The 17,947-nt window shown below is 41.7% G+C and overlaps 1 long non-coding RNA gene across 2 annotated transcripts in view; it reads right to left on the bottom strand.

The window, feature by feature from the left end:
* Nucleotides 1-17,947, bottom strand: part of LOC142257937 (uncharacterized) — a 901,785-nt gene that overhangs the window by 841,628 nt on the left and 42,210 nt on the right. For both annotated transcript variants that reach the window (XR_012727682.1, XR_012727683.1), the window contains exon 3: nucleotides 16,886-16,941. This is a non-coding gene — a long non-coding RNA (uncharacterized LOC142257937). The remainder of the gene's footprint in view (nucleotides 1-16,885; nucleotides 16,942-17,947) is intronic.

Here is a 17,947-nt window from a genome sequence, read left to right as displayed (position 1 = left end):
AATGGCACAAGATGACACAAAAAGTTAAAAGGAAATACTGCATGTACTTCTAAGAATGTGTAGCAAAAAAAGAAGAGGTAAGGAACTTGGCTTAGTCATCAACATGCTAAGGGATTTCCGTTATGACCAATAAAAAAACAAAAACTATTGATCATGAAATATTATTTCTATGACTGTTACTTATGGAAACACTTAGTCAAGATTGCCATGGAAAGGAAACAAACATTCCAATACGCCCTGCGAAAGGATGTGTGTTACACCATGATGTGCCTTACTTTATAGAGATACACCTGTTCTTGATACTTGTGAGATGCAAACAGATATATTAATATTGCAGTTCTATTAAAGCAATATAGATATTCAGTTGTGATGGCTAGACGATTTGATCAGAACATCTCTGACACAGCAAGTCTTGGGGGGTATGATTTGTCTTGTGGAGTTTCACTGGCACGCAACAGGTCTTGTGGGTTATTACTGACATGCAGTAGTTTGGACCTACCAAAAGTAGACTCCTATTAGAGTCACGGATTCACTGATGCCCCCACACTGCATTCACTCTTCACAGGGCCCTCAACACAAAATGATGCCCCCTTAGTGCATAGTGCATGGGCATATGAAACAATGACACAGTGTCCCTCCCCACAGTATGGTTCCCCTCCATCCCACAACACCTACTCACCTAGCCCCATTTCCACGATGAACTGCTCCAATCTGTGCAGCATGTGGCTCAGCGCAGCAGGCAAATCTACTGTATCATTGTGCCTGCAGATCCAGGACTCAGACAGACAGGCTGATTCCCTGCGCAAACATTTATACTCAACTGTACTTACTTATGTCCTGAAGTTGGGAAGCCAAGCAGGGAGCAATGCTGCTATGCATCCCTTAGTTCACAAGCCCTATAACAGCTGGAGATACACTATTGGAAAGGTCAGTGCATGGAGAGCTGTATTGTACAGGTGAGATGATTGGTTCTTATTAATTTTTTGTGACTAAAGCATAGTAAGAGCAATCCTTTGTCAGCAATACCACTTTCCTTCCCCGCATACAAAAGTGCTACACAATGCAATCATCTGTGTCAGGGAAGAATTAGATATTGGACAACACTTATGCTACAATCAGACCCACAGTGGTCGTTGCACAGCAGATGAAGCAATAATTTTGGCAGACCAAAAAAGTACACATGCCTTGGTGGCTGCACAATTTACAAAAGGAACAGCTTTCTATCTCGACACACACCTGTACATTATCTTATTATCTCTTATTTTTTCCACTGCAAAACACGGTATAAAATGTGGTATTTAACCATAATCAACAGAACCAAAAAAAAGACCCATGTTTCCTTGTGTTAATAAATTTTCTTGGGCATTGAATCTAACCAGGTGTAACATTGTGTAACCAACACTCTGCCATGATAGTGGCACATTTCTGGACCTGCCAGCTCTTTCACACTAACAGATACTAGATAAACACATTGTGTAATTCTGAAAAGAAACTTGAGACGGAAGCGTCATTTAATATGTCAGCCTAAAAAGCCTGAGGAAGGAAAATGAGGAAAAAAATCATTGTGGATCTAATAAATACAATATGAACGATTTAACATAACATGTCATCGTGTGACAAGGTAGTTATTCTTTTAAGCAGGTGCACTGCATTTTTAGGAAAATGAAATCTTCAGAGGGCTGTGCGGTACAATAGATGGCAGCTTGATGGGATTTGGCAGGATTTCAGATGTAATGGTATTTTTTTTTCTCCTTTCTTAAAACCTTCCATCAGTGAGAAGGGTCGTTGCCAGGACCTAAGACCCAGCTCTGGATACAGAGAGGCTCAAGTTTACAATTGGGGCACACTGCCAAGACTCTGCAAGAGCCAAACTGAAGACAACTACTACACTAAGTTCATTAAGCAAAAAGAATAAATAAAATACTATAAAGCTTTGTAAATGAAGAGGAAAAAATATATCTAGATTACGTTGGATTAAGTGCAGAAATGCCCAGAAGGTGCTGGGTTCAGTGTTTTTTTTTTTTTTTTATAAACATATTGGACAGAAACCATACTGTGCATTTCATGCTGCCTATTCTATATATTTAACACGTTTACTGCCATGAAACAAACCCACAAGTATTGCAACATACAGTACAGACCAAAGGTTTGGACACACCTTCTCATTCAATGAGTTTTCTTTAATTTTCATGACTCTGAAAATTGTAGATTCACATTTGAAGGAATCAAAACTATGAATTAAAACATGTGGAATAAAATACTTAAAAAAGTGTAAAATATATATCTTTGTACCGTGTTAGCCAGTAGAGCTAAAAATTGTTTAAAAGAACTGAAGTCCTCAGTGCAGCAATATTTATGGCCACAACAGTTTGCCCCCCCTGCCATAGTGCTAGTTCTGTTTCATATAACTTGGTTGTTTTTTTTTTTTTTTTTTTTTTACTGCACTATTCTATGTCCTGTTGTGTATAAATATGTGACTCTTAATGGGATTCTGTCGGACCCATTTAAAATATCTAATGGCACCCGTCAGGGATGTCCGCTGTCTCCCTTAATCTTCATCTTGACGCTAGAACCCTTCCTCAGACACGTACGAGCCAACTCAGATATTGCGGGTATTGGGGTGGGCCATGTTACGCACAAAGTAGCTGAATATGCGGACGATCTCCTGTTTTTCGTTTCAGCCCCCAAGATCTCCCTGCCCAACTTAATGAGGGAATTCCGGAGATACTCCAGTTTATCAAATTTCAAGATAAATTTCACAAAATCTGAGGCCCTTAACATAAATCTCTCATCCAAAGAGGTGGAAGAGTTGAAGGGATCGTTTAATTTCCGATGGGCATCCCAATCTCTAAATTACCTGGGGATACGGCTGACTGGGGATCTCGGTCTGCTCTACTCTCAGAATTTCCCGTCTCTGCTGTCTTCCATTAGGCGAGACTGTGACAGATGGGGGAAATCATTATTCTCTTGGTTTGGCAGAAGCCAGATTTACAAAATGAATATCTTACCTAGAATTATATATCTACTGCAGGCGCTCCCAATCAAAATACCCTCAGTATTTTTCAAATCTCTGGAGTCCATTCAGTCCTCCTTCATTTGGGCAAGTAAATCGGTACGAATAAAAAGAGCTATTTTGCACAGGACCAAGTGTAGCGGGGGGGATTGGGCTGCCAGACATGAGAAGGTATCATTTAGCAGGTCATCTAACTAGAATGATTGATTGGTGCAGGAACGGGTCTCAAAAGGCTTGGATACAAATTGAACAGTCCTTTTCCCCAATTCCCCTCAACAAATTGCCATGGGTGCTCTCGGAGGTCCCTGTAAGCTTGAAAACACATCCAACTATCGGGTCAACTGTGAAATACTGTAATACGGGGAAGGTGCAATCAGAAATGTTACCCAGGCAATCGAGCTTGACGCCAATCCTGAGCCATCCTGCCTTTGAGCCAGGCAGAGTGGATCCAGTTTTTCAGTCTTGGGTTCGGGGCGGGGTGGATCGGGTAGAGGACTTTGGAAACTGGGACACCTGGCCGTCGGTAGAGGGATTGGCAGCTAAACAGGATCCCAGCTCACTTGGTCATTGGAGATGCTTGCAACTGGCACACTTTTTCAGTAGCCTTCCAGCCAGATCCCTCTTTCAGCGACCCAAGACACAGTTTGAACAAATATGTATGGGACCAGGCACGATACGGCATTCTCTTTCGGCAGTATATTCGCTCTTATCTTCGCCCCCGGACCAACAAATCCCCCCTTTTGCTTCACAGTGGGAACGGGATCTGGGAATCCAGCTGACACCAACACAGTGGGAAAGGGTCTTCAGATTGGCGCACACATCCTCCATCAGCTCCAGGTTTCAAGAGGCTAGCTACAAGCTGCTAACCAGATGGTACAGAGTACCTTCGAGGTTACATGCGATGTTCCCAACGGTTGATCCCATGTGCTGGCGGTGTGGCACAGCAGAGGGCAACATTCTACACGTGTTCTGGGAATGTGAGGCGATCCGGCCCTTCTGGAGGGGAGTGTCTGATATCATTTCACGGGTGACGGGTGGAGAGGAGGAATTGGGACCTGCTGCCGCCCTGTTACATCACTGCGGGACTTCTGAAAAAATATACAAAAAATCTCTGAGGAAATTCCTCATCATGGCGGCGAGAGTGTGCATCCCAGAGAGATGGAGGAGCACGGCACCCCCCTCGCTGGTTCAATGGATCAATAAGGTCAATGACCTCATGTATATGGAGGATCTAACTTCATCATTACACAACTCCTATGAGAAATTTTGGGCCACGTGGAGGGAGTGGATGGACTTCCAGCACTCGGAGGACTATGGTGCTCTGGTGGGCAGTGTTGAGGCGGCTGAGGGAACCACAGAAGGTAGTACATAAGCGGATCCCCAGACCCCCCCCCACCCCTTGTTACCCTCACCTGGCCCCTCCACCTCCCAACCCCCCCACCACCCCTTCTTACCCTCACCTGGCCCCTCCACCTCCCAGCCCTCCCCCCCCCACCACCCTCCTCCTTTTCCCCAGTTTCTCACTCTTTTCTATTCTTTGTTTTATTTCTCTTGCTTTCTTTCTGGTCTTTTCCTCTTTCGCTTCTTACTATTCTTGGTGAGTTACGTATGTTACCTGTTAAATGTGAATTTATTCTTTGAAAAAGCTAGATGGAACCTTGAATGTCTATACACCTGAAAGGGGGCATTTGCGGGAACATTTTCTGTCACAATGTAAAAATGTAAAGTGTGCCTTATGTCCTATTTTTTGGTGTGTTGAATGTATCTTACAAAGGTCCATTTGATCTTAAGAACTGTTACGTGTACTGTTAAAGGATTACATTTATAAATAAAAGAATTTAAAAAAAAAAAAATATGTGACTCTTCAGATTTCTGTGTTATACCATGCCTGATGAAGAGACCTGAGTAGTCTCGAAAGCTTGCTATTACCATCTTTTCAGTTAGCCATTAAAAGGTATCAACCACTGAGGACTTCAGTTCTTTTAAACAATTTTTTAAAAAAAAAGTGTGAAACAACTGAAAATATGTCTTATATTCTAGGTTCTTCAAAGTAGCCACCTTTTGCCCTCATTACTACTTTGCACACTCTTGGCATTCTCTTGATGAGCTTCAAGAGGTAGTCACCGGAAATGTTCTTCCAACAGTCTTGAAGGAGTTCCCAGAAATGCTTAGCACTTGTTGGCCCTTTTGCCTTCACTCTGCGGTCCAGCTCACCCCAAACCATCTCGATTGCGTTCAGTTCTGGTGACTGTGGAGGCCAGGTCATCTGGCGTAGCACCCCATCACTCTCCTTCTTAGTGAAATAGCCCTTACACAGCCTGGAGGTGTGTTTGAGGTCATTGTGATGTTAAAAAATAAATGATGGTCCAATTAAACGCAAACCGGATGGAATAGCACACCGCTGCAAGATGCTGTGGTAGGCATGCTGCTCTGTATGCCTTCAATTTTGAATAAATCCCCAACAGTATCACCAACAAAGCACCCCCACACCGTCACACCTCCTCCTCCATGCTTCACGGTGGGAACCAGCCATGTAGAGTCCATCCATTCACCTTTTCTACAAAGACACAGTGGTTGCATCCAAAGATCTCAAATTTGGACTCACCAGACCAAAGCACAGATTTCCACTGGTCTAATGTCCATTTCTTGTGTTCTTTATCCCAAACAAGTCTCTTCTGCTTCTTGCCTGTCCTTAGCAGTGGTTTCCTAGCAGCTATTTTACCATGAAGGCTGCTGCACAAAGTCTCCTCTTAACAGTTGTTCTAGAGATGAGAAGGTGTGTCCAAACTTTTGGTCTGTACTGTACTTACTTGTTTTCATCTCAATATCATTTGAATATAACTGGAAACTTTAGGCTGTGTGCACATGTTGCATTTTCAATGCGTTTTGGAGTGCAGATTTGTCACAAATATGCAAGCGAATCCTGATGCCAGCAAAGCTAATGAGAATTCTGAAGTCTAGTACACGTGTCGACTATTTTCTCCTTGCATATTTGATGCAGATAATAATCTGCAGCACATTAATTCTTTCAGAGTTTTAACAGCATGTTTTTCACACATTGACTTTAATTTGAAAAACACATGCAAAAAAGCACGTTTTTTCAGCTGTGTTTTTCCTGCCAAGAGATGCATAAATTTCTGCAACCAAATACTCAACGTGTGCACATATCCTAAAGGGCTGGGATCGTAATAGAAAGTAAGGTTCATGTGTCTAAAACTATATATATTATATATATATATATATATATATATATATATATATATATATATATACACACATATACATATATATACACACATATACATATATATACACACATATACATATATATACAGATTAGAAGCATACTCCATTAAAGGAGTGAGTCACCCATATTCATTATTAGCCACATCGATATTATGTTGAGAAACAAGGTTTCTCTCAGATACCTTGTGTTGACAACAGTGCCTGTGAGCAGCGCTGTTGCGGACCACTCTTCCCCCATCGCCTGACCCCCAGGATTCGTAACCTCGGGGATCCGGTGATGTCACGTCAACTTCCTGTTGACCTGACATCACCGCAGCTGGCCCCAGTCTCCATGAGTGACAGGGCTGTGGGTGAAGTTTCACCGTTCAGCACAGCCCAGCATCACAGCCCATCATCTCCCTGCTCCTTCCTCCTTCACTGCAGAGCGTCGCAAGCAGGAGACCTGCTGGGCTACTACGGGAGTCAGGCGATTGGGAAGAGCAGTCCGCTATAGCGCCGCTCACAGGCACTATTGGCAACACAAGGTATTTGAGAGAAACATTGTTTCTCAACATAATATCAATGTGGCCAATAATGAATATGGGTGAACCACTTCTTTAATGCCCCTGGGGTGCAGTTGAGGCAAACCATATGAAGTTACCAATGAAGCAATTCACTTCCTACCTGGTTGGAAATGAGAAATCACATGTAAACTGGATTGTTTTTGTTGTTTTTATTTGTAACTGACTATCTCCATCATAAAGTGGCTGAATAACTTTGAAGTGTCGTAGTGAAGATCATCGTAGATGCAGCATACAATGCACTGGAGGTTACATAAATTAATCTCTAATGAGACTGGTGATCTGTCCAGATACATATATTAGGTGCCCCAGCACTGCTCTCACAATGATCTTCACTGCCCCAGGTGCTGTACGCTGCAGCTTTCCTTCTTTTCCGGCGCTATAATGACAGGAAGCAAAGTGAAGTGAGGAGATCTCAATTGAGGCATTTTAAATGGGTGGTTCAGTACTTCGGAGTACTGGCAACATCAATATAATGTCCAGAAACAAGGCTTCGCTCAAATCTCTTGTGTTGTCAATAGTGCCTCTAAGTGGCGCTATTGCGGACCACTCATCCCCATCGCGTGACCCCCGGGCTCCGTGGCCACTCAGATCCAGTGATGTCTTTTCAACTGAGGTGGGCCACAGTCTCCGTGAGTGACTGGGCTGTGGGCAGAGTTTCACCACTTATCACAGCCCAGCATCTCGCACTCACTCCTTCACAGCAGAGCGCCACAAGCAGGAGCGATGTTGGGCTGTGATCTGCGGGGAAACTCCGCCCACAGCCTAGTCACTCAGGGAGACTGGGGCCCGCCTTAGTTGACATGACATCACCGGATCTGAGAGGTCATGGAGCCCGGGGGTCACGTGGTGGGGATAAGTGGTCCGCAATAGCGCTGCTCAGAGGCACTATTGACAACACAAGGTATTTGAGAGAAGCCTTGTTTCTGATCATTATACTGATGTGGCCAGTAGTCCTAAGTAGTGAACCACCTCTTTAAGTCTCGCCAGATCATGCTGAAAATGCCAGTTTTGACATTCTCCAAGGACTTTTGCTTCTTTGCTTTGCCCCTCTACGATGCTGCCTTCTCATGCTTGGAAACAATCAAAGAGAGGAAAAAGTAAACAGCCCCGAAGAAAAATCTCTTAGTGCCCCCTTTGGTTGCATATTGGTTATAGTAAAATAAAATATTAATAGTAATATAAAATATTTTAAATCAGCTTTTCAGCCACTTTATGATGAGAAAGACAGTTACAAATAAAAAAAAATAGTAAACAGTCCTCTAGGATTTGTACAGAACCCACTTTAAGGCTATGTGTCCACGGTAGAATGTACCTGCGGATTTTTCTGCATGAAAATCCGCGACTTTCGCGGCAAATCCGCACCCGCGGATTTGCCGCGGATTTTGATGCGGATTTTTTTTTTTTTCCCCATTCTATACCCAAATCCGCACCAAAATCCGCAACAAACAATTGACATGCTGCAGATTTTTCCGCATCAAAATCCGCGGCAAATCCGCGGCAAATCCGCAGCAGAAAAATCCGCAGCATGGACACAGCATTTCCAAAATGCCATTGAAATGGCTTGGAAGTGCCGCTGCTGCAGATTTTCGGGAAATCCGCGGCAAATCCGCGGCAAAATCCGCGGCAAATCCGCAGCGTGGGCACATAGCCTAATACCAACATGTACTTGAACATGATATGACCATTGTCACGCAGCATTATTAAGCTGAATATTTTGTTTCAGTATTTAAAAGGCAAAACTAATAAGCTGGTCCAGAATATGGCAGAACTGCAAATCTTTTTTCTGTGAAGTTCATTGCCTAGTTTTGGTTTAAACTTTCAGACCAAAATACTGCTGTATGACTGTTTGGCCTCTATATCCTCTAAGCTTCAAACTACAAATTAGACTACAAAATGAGTTACCAGCGATCTGTCAGTGAGCCCGCTCTGTTTTGCAGCCCTTAGATTACGTTCATTCAACCCATTCAGTTTTTTCACACCCATCAGAAATATACTGTTCTATTCTAGTTTACATTGTCTTTTTTTCTCATCCGTTCCTTTAAAAAACGAAAGGAAGTAGATAGTGTGAACGGTTTTCCATTGACATTAACTGATCAATAAAAAAAAAAAAAAAGAAAAACTGTTGTAAAACGTACTTTTTCCATTTTTACATCCGTTTTGATGAATCTCTAAGGACTTGAACAACAGAGTTTAATTTTAGAAACATTGATGAAAATAGGACATGCACTCTGTATAAAGGGAAACTGTCATCAGGTTTTGGTTTTATACACTAGATCCACCACCTATCAGTCGCCTTTAACCACTTCATAACTTATCAGATGAACTCAATGATAATTCACTAGTAAAGCTTGATTTCTCAGCACTGGCACATCGGATTACTATAAGACAGGTATCATTTTTACTTTTGTTGTTTTGATCTATAAATTCATAAGTATAGTTTCATTAGTAAAATCATTCTGAAAAAAAAAAAGCCTCCAAAAAGAAGGAATAGTGGTATAGGCATAAGGACTGCTAAGAAGCAAACCAAAATACTTTCAGTGCCTAAACATAAGAGTTTACAGATTGCCTTTTCTGAATGTGTTATTAATCGGCTGCATGAAAACTGGAATATGAATTTGTTTTCCTAAAAGGCAGGTGAACTCATTTCATGGCTACGGTTTGCTATTTTGGAACTAATTTTTCTTACATTTTTGACAGTTAATGTGATGTAAAAACAAACAAAGTCAACAATCATGAGGAGGTCGGCGTCCATGCAATCTTTCCTCTGACTGTGCACATGTATTTAAGATGAAATGATATAGCTCAGGGCCAGCTGCAGTTCTTGCTTCCCGCATCCCACTGTGTTTACATCCAGGACTAGTGTATCAATCAGAACCTCTGTCATGCTGACCAATCTACTTGTGAGAATAACTTATCCACACAGGGTGGCAATTATAAACCCATCATGTGTGGGGGGCCCCAACCTGTGTAATGGAATTTAGCCCTCTCACTCAAATTATAAGGCCAAATTGATTTTCATGGTCAATATTAAAAGGAGGGCTCAGTTAGTTGTGTGAGCAAACCATATTTTCCATTCAGGATGTTTTAATAAAAGGTCACGTCACAACATACATAGCAGAAATACTACAGTTTGGCCTTGAGTTAAACCCCTTAATTTTTTTCAGTAGTTTCTTCAGCCTTCTGATGGAAGCGTCCTCTAAATGGGGTGTCCAGGATTAGAAAAACATGGGAACTTTCAAAAGCAGTGTCACCCCTGTCCAGGCACCTAACAATCATGGTCGCAGAGGTCTAGACTACAATGACCGGGCCTAGGGGTGCAGGAGGCCCACCAACCCCAGGACCTACTTCAGATGGATGTGCATGCTTGGATGCACATCCAGCTTACATGCATTACTGCACACAGACCTGTCGGGTCCCTGGATTGCAATACACGCCGCTGGCCAAACAGAGGCTGGCAGCTGACGCCAGGCATTGGTTTTGCTTGGTAGTGACGTCATGCATTTGTCATAGCAGGTACTCCAATGTCAACTAACGGCCACTGCACCAACTACAGAGGATGGCACACGATCTGGGAGTGGGGGAAAGGGAGTATGTTTTTTGGGAGTTTTTATGCATTAGGGGCATGATGAGGACATATATACTAGGAAGGGGCTTAGTATGGGAGACATATTTACTAGTGATGGGTGAATAGTAATTATTCATTTTCGGATATTTGTAAATCAATCCCAAAATACTATTCCGGTATTTGTCAGGAATAATGTACCTAATTCAAGTCAATGAGGAACCCGAGCATTTTTCTTATCTTGACGAATACTGGAAAAGTGCTCAATATTCGGTAAGCATTATCTGAACAAGGATAGTTACTATTCACTCATCAATCATATTTAACAATGAAGGGGACATATTTACCAGGATGGGGGAGATATATACTAGGAAGGTACCTAGGATGGGGGACATATATACCAGGATAGGTCCAAGAAGGAAGACATTTAGGAATAAGGGGGCATATATATTATATGCAGATTTAGCAGGTTTGATAAGATACAAATAAGTTAGAGCCTGCGAACTTCAAACAAGAGCAGGATTTATTAAACAGATGCATAAATCTTACAAACCAACAAGTTATGTTGCTCAGTTAAATTTTAATAAATTTTCAACATAAAATTGTGGGTCAATTATTATTCAACCCCTAGGTTTAATATTTTGTGGAATAACCCTTGTTTGCAATTACAGCTAATAATCGTCTTTTATAAGACCTGATCAGGCCGGCACAGGTCTCTGGAGTTATCTTGGCCCACTCCTCCATGCAGATCTTCTCCAAGTTATCTAGGTTCTTTGGGTGTCTCATGTGGACTTTAATCTTGAGCTCCTTCCACAAGTTTTCAATTGGGTTAAGGTCAGGAGACTGACTAGGCCACTGCAACACCTTGATTTTTTCCCTCTTGAACCGGGCCTTGGTTTTCTTGGCTGTGTGCTTTGGGTCGTTGTCTTGTTGGAAGATGAAATGACGACCCATCTTAAGATCCTTGATGGAGGAGCGGAGGTTCTTGGCCAAAATCTCCAGGTAGGCCGTGCTATCCATCTTCCCATGGATGCGGACCAGATGGCCAGGCCCCTTGGCTGAGAAACAGCCCCACAGCATGATGCTGCCACCACCATGCTTGACTGTAGGGATGGTATTCTTGGGGTCGTATGCAGTGCCATCCAGTCTCCAAACGTCACGTGTGTGGTTGGCACCAAAGATCTTGATCTTGGTCTCATCAGACCAGAGAACGTTGAACCAGTCTGTCTCAGAGTCCTCCAAGTGATCATGAGCAAACTGTAGACGAGCCTTGACATGACGCTTTGAAAGTAAAGGTACCTTACGGGCTCGTCAGGAACTGAGACCATTGCGGTGGAGTACGTTACTTATGGTATTGACTGAAACCAATGTCCCCACTGCCATGAGATCTTCCCGGAGCTCCTTCCTTGTTGTCCTTGGGTTAGCCTTGACTCTTCGGACAAGCCTGGCCTCGGCACGGGAGGAAACTTTCAAAGGCTGTCCAGGCCGTGGAAGGCTAACAGTAGTTCCATAAGCCTTCCACTTCCGGATGATGCTCCCAACAGTGGAGACAGGTAGGCCCAACTCCTTGGAAAGGGTTTTGTACCCCTTGCCAGCCTTGTGACCCTCCACGATCTTGTCTCTGATGGCCTTGGAATGCTCCTTTGTCTTTCCCATTTTGACCATGTATGAGTGCTGTTCACAAGTTTGGGGAGGGTCCTAATTAGTCAGAAAAGGCTGGAAAAAGAGATAATTAATCCAAACATGTGAAGCTCATTGTTCTTTGTGCCTTAAATACTTCTTAATACTTCAGGGGAACCAAACGGAATTCTTGTGGTTTGAGGGGTTGAATAATAAATGACCCTCTGAATAAACTTTTCACAATTTAAAAAAAAAAAAAAGAAATAACATTCTTTTTTGCTGCAGTGCATTTCACACTTCCAGGCTGATCTACAGTCCAAATGTCACAATGCCAAGTTAATTCCGAATGTGTAAACCTGCTAAATCTGCAGGGGGTTGAATACTACTTGTAGGCACTGTAATTATATATATATATATACACACATATACATATACACACACACACACACACACACACACACACACACGCACACATATATTAATTAGTTTATTGAACAGCAAAGAACGTTTACAGGTACAAAACTAAGACATATGAGGTGTGCGCACCTAAACTTACAGTGAGCCAGTCAATTAAGCCAGCTAAGCATATGTGCCACCATATAGTCTAGTGTCCATACATTGCAGAGTTTCTATGGCATTACACAAAACTGGTGGTGTTGCCTAATTGTTGTACCTGAGATATACAAACTACACAACAAAGAACAAGAAACATTAAACAATTGTTGTCCATTTATGCCGATGGGTACCAACTCAGAATATTTAGAGTTGATCTCAGTCCACAATCCTTTATACATTTAGCTTAGTTAAGAACACAGGAACGATACATACAATTTAGTTAGTCAGTGTCAGGGGGATGAGTTCCAACTTTCCCATACTTTATTGAATTTCTCCGGGCATCCTCTATTCTGGCACACAGTCCGCTCATAGGGAAGCAATGCGTTCACTAACTCTATCCACACCAGAATCGTAGGGGGGAGAGCTACCCACCCAACATAAGGCTATGAGTTTTTTGTGATGGTGTGACCCCATCCTTTCGTCCAGAACTCCGAATAAACAGAGGAGTGGGTCTAGGGGTAGAGGGAAGAGGGCTAGAAAGGATAGAACTGAGACAACCTCTCTCCAAAAAGAGGCAATCTCTGGGCACCCCCAGATCATATGGATAAAATCCGAGTCCTCTCCCTGGCACCGCAAACAGTTTGGGGCCACATACGATAGGAGCTATATGGGGAAAGGGGCCATAAAAGATGGGAGCTATATGGGGAGAGAAGGCCGCATAGATGTGAGCTATATGGGGAGAGAAGGCCGCATAAGATGGGAGCTATATGGGGAGAGGAGGCAGCATAAGATGGGAGCTATATAGGGAGAGGAGGCCGCATAAGATGGGAGCTATATGGGAAAACGAGCCACATAAGATTGGAATTATATGGGAAAAGGAGCCATATGGGACAGGATCTGCAGGGGAAAAGGAGCACATGGGATAAGATCTTCTGGGAAGAGAAGCCATGATGGGATCTGCAGGGGAAAGAGGCCATAATGGGATGGGATTTGCAGGAAAAAGAGGCCACAATGGGATAGGATTTGTAGGGGGGAAGGAGCCACATGGGATGGGATCTGTAGGGGGAAAGAGGCCATAATGGAATGGGATATGCAGGGTAAAGAGACCACATGGGATGAGATCTGTATGGGGAAGGTCGTCCGTTCCAATTTTAGCAGGGCTCCTTTAGTAATAATTTTAAAAAATTGTAGAAAAACTGTTAATACAATAAGAGTGACAGTGACTGGAACAACTGGTGCTGGACAGGAGGGTAAGAAGGGGAAAGAGATTTTATCTTAAATTACCTGTATTTTTTGGTTGAGGAAAGTGCGTGTAAATGGGTGTGGCTAACAAAATGGGTGTGGTTACAGAATGGCTGTGGTTTTCAACTGGGCGGGGTTTACAGAGAACCTGTTAAAAATTTGAATCCCACCCCTGCATTAGATGGTCAAATTATCCTTACTAAATTGATGAAACTGATCTGAGCTGGTGTCCTAATCTTTGTTTCAAGAAATAAATGATGTTCTATATGTGGTCACACTCACTGTTGTAGCTTAAATCTCCGGTGTCCCCACCTAATATGTACCATTTATAATATTCATGTCTTCTGAGGTGGCAGAAAACCTTTAAACCCCTTGAGGCACAGGACCCAAGTCATCGTGCATGATGATATACTAGAGGAAAGGCAAAAACGCGCAGGAGGTAGAAACAGCAGATATTTCTGCAACACAGGGTATTTCAGGAAATAACTGCCCTGTGAGAAACCGTAATCTGTCATACTAGTACAGCACAAAAAAATACAAATCTGAGATTATAAAAGTTTTTCTCCTTCCAATAAAGTCCATACATGCAGCATATTAGTCCCTAAAGTATAAATTAGCTTGTCACTTATCCTTCTTAAAATCTTAATATCCTTTCAAGTAAAATAAATAATTATTTTACTTGATTAATAGCAGACTGTTGTTTCACCAAACTTCCCTGAAACCGCTACCGATAGTCAAATCTGATTTTTGTTAGGGTAATGGTTAAAAATGTGTCAGAAGCTTGGAAACTGATTAACAGATCTACATGTATAAACCAAGCGAAACATCCAAAATGTCTTGCAAAATTTCAAGAAAGTTGGCAATAGAGCCAGTCAGGAAAGACAAATAGCCAGGAAGGAAGCAGTGAATATGAAGTGATATGACATGTGATTATTAAAAGCAGACAGCAACCGGTCTCCAAAGATTCAAGATTAGTTTTGTATAACGTATCCTCTAACTGATAGGATGCTTCATGGAAAGCAAAAAAATATTTTTATGTTCTCAATGCCACATTTCCCTTACCCCATCGACGTCATTGTGGGAAAACTATGACCAGTATACAACTAAACGGTTTGTTATGCTGGACCTAATAAGTGTCTTGACATGACATTTTTGTAACGGAAAATTTTTGGTAAACCTGTACCAAATAGTGGACAATATGTTGTGGCAAAAGTGAAATTTGCATGATAGGACTGGCTGTGGATGTCAAATATGAAATACCGCTCAATTTACTGTACAGATAGTTTTTACTGTTATGCTGGATTTACATTCTGCGGTTGCACCACAGTTGGGTGCACCTATGAAGCACACCAACATGGAATTTTGGGTTTTTTAAATAGACAGCAGCTAAAAGCAGTCACAATTGTTGTTATATTGCCCTCTAGCTGTATAAACTTCTGGCCATTTAAAATGAAAATACTTTTCGCTATGTTTTGTTACCTGAATTTTGAAGCAGATCCACTTGAAAAATCCACATTAAAGAAAATTCAAAGAGTTTTTGAAGGGGTTGTAGATGAGCAATGTGAAGTAGATTAAATTAAAAATTCAGTGTGAACATAGCTGCAGTCAAGCTGATATAACACACCAGCATAATTTCAGCTGCGTCATGGGCGCACATCAACTGTGGAGTATCTGCAGTGTGTATACTCAGGCAAACAGAAATTAACATTTTACTGCAATAAAAAAAACACATGTATTGATAAAAGCTCCTGCACGTTTTGTTTCTTCAGAAAGGAAATACTGACACACAGTGGTTGGAACTGAAATTTTCATTTAAAGATTTGTTTTTTAATTATCTGTGGTAAAATTGTAAAGTTTATATTAAAATGGAGGAATTAAAAGGTAGATTCTCACATGGTAGATTTTGTTATAGAAATTTCTGCAACTAAAAATTATTTCCATGCAACTGCAGTAAAATAGTTACAATTACATTCATGAGAAAGACGCAGAAAGTTTAGCAGCAAAATCCTCACTAAGGGCTGCGTCCTGCATCCCCAGCGCAATCCATGTAGATTGTGCATGATATGTGCGCACGTTGCTTTTTTGAACGCAGCTATTTGGGTGCTAAAATTTTGACCAAATCCATGCGTTCATAAACGCAGCATGTCAAATAATTTGTGCGCTTTGGATGCAGCTCCCACTCTGTCTATGGTGGGGGAAGCAGCCATAGCGCATGAAATAGCAGTTTTTACTACAGAAAAACTGAATCAATCATGCAGTGTTTCTGCAGCGATTTGAAGTGCACATGTGCTGTCAAATCGCTGCAGAATATTCAGCAGGTACGTGCGAACAAGGCCTAAGAGTATGTGCACACGGTTCAGTATTTGCTACAGAAAATACTGATTTGTTGGCAGGAAAAAAGCTATGTAAAATACACATTTTTTTGATACATTGCCTTCCCTCTTCATTTTAATGGGTGAAAAACGCTGCAAACATGCTGAAAGAGTTGCCATGCTGCAGATTTGAAATAGCTGCAATTCTAAAAGTAGAAAAAAAGAAAGACGTGCATAATATTTCTCAAATCTCATTCACTTTGCTGGTGCTGTGAAATATTGCTTTTTTCCTCTACAAAAAAAAAAGTTAAAAAACACATTTTGTGCACATACTCGAATATTCATGTTATGTTAGAAGCTTCATGTGTGCCAAATATAAAATGATTTGGATATTGAATCATGGTATTGCCTTCAACACATCCTTCCACTGCCACATACAAACAAGTCATTTGAAAAAAAAACCCTCACACATTCAATAAAAAGAAAAAAAAAATAAGGATAAGGACACGCTCTTGGGGGTTAATGATAGTTTTATACACGATCTCAGTATGGATTGTAATGTCCGGATCTAAATGCAACATTCTATGTCGCGTTCGGGTCAGGAGACCTGAGGCTGGTTCATACATTGCAGTTTATAATCTGGCTCGGAAACACAAATTCGTCAAACCAGCCTCATGTATAGGTTTGATGGCCGAAAATTCACTTACTGTATATGGAAAGCATAACACTAGCTTTAACTTTTCATTCACATTGATTTTGCAAAATAACTTACCTGCAAACTTAGTTTTCGCTGCTACTGCAGATGTGGCCACTTTTTTTTGGTTCTGCCTAAAAAAATATATATATTTAATAAACACACACACGCACAGTAGAGCCTTTAATATATATATATATATATATATATATATATATATATATATATATATATATATATATATATATACATACATACATACACATATGCATATACACACACCTCCCTACACCAATACCTGGTTTAGGAGTAAAGATAAAGAATGAACAATGAGCTGCTTCCCAAATCCATATGTTAATACTATGATATCAGATGAATGTAAAGTGTGGGGGACAATCCCTTGCACAGTCAAAAGGATCTCCATCCATCTCCATCTACAAGTGACACGGGCTATTTCTGGAGCACCTACATTACCTGTTAGGGTCTAATGAAATACCTTGCCTAAGGGCACGCTCACAGGAGCGTGAAAAATGGACGAGTGCAATGCGAGAAAATCTCGATTTGCACTCTGACCAATGAGGGAGAGCAGTTGGCATGCTTTTCTCGCATCCAGATTCTGGATGCGAGAAAAGTCGCAACATGCTGAGACATGATCCAGAAAACGTATTGAGACTTGCCAATACAAGTCAAAGGGTGCAAGAAAAAAAACGGACGCCACACGGACCATCCTAGTGACGTTTATTTTTTTGGATACAATCTTATCATGTAGCAGAGAACACTGTAAATGCTCCTGTTCATGACTGTAAATGACTAGTAGCTGCTGATTAAAAACAGATTGCACGCGAACAGCACACTGAGAGCGCACGGATGACAAGTGAGAAAAAATCGCCCTACTCTCGCAAACGAGAATGGGACCATTTTTTCATACATTCGTGTGAGTCCAGCCATACAGAAAGGGCGGCTACCAGGAGAAAATTAACTGTAGCACGCCCGAGCACTTTGACTGACAGCTTGCTTGGACCCCCTTTTTGAGCTCAGCATTTTATCTATATTGCATTCGATGGGCAGGTATCTGAACAGTCAGGCCTATGTTCTGCTCTGCCCTGCCCTAATCTATACGGAGGTCGGCTGACACAAGGT

This window comes from Anomaloglossus baeobatrachus, chromosome 12, assembly GCF_048569485.1.
Source record: "Anomaloglossus baeobatrachus isolate aAnoBae1 chromosome 12, aAnoBae1.hap1, whole genome shotgun sequence".
Lineage (NCBI taxonomy): Eukaryota > Metazoa > Chordata > Amphibia > Anura > Aromobatidae > Anomaloglossus > Anomaloglossus baeobatrachus.
Note: the sequence above shows the minus strand (reverse complement) of the source record. Positions and strands in the feature narration are given on the sequence as shown.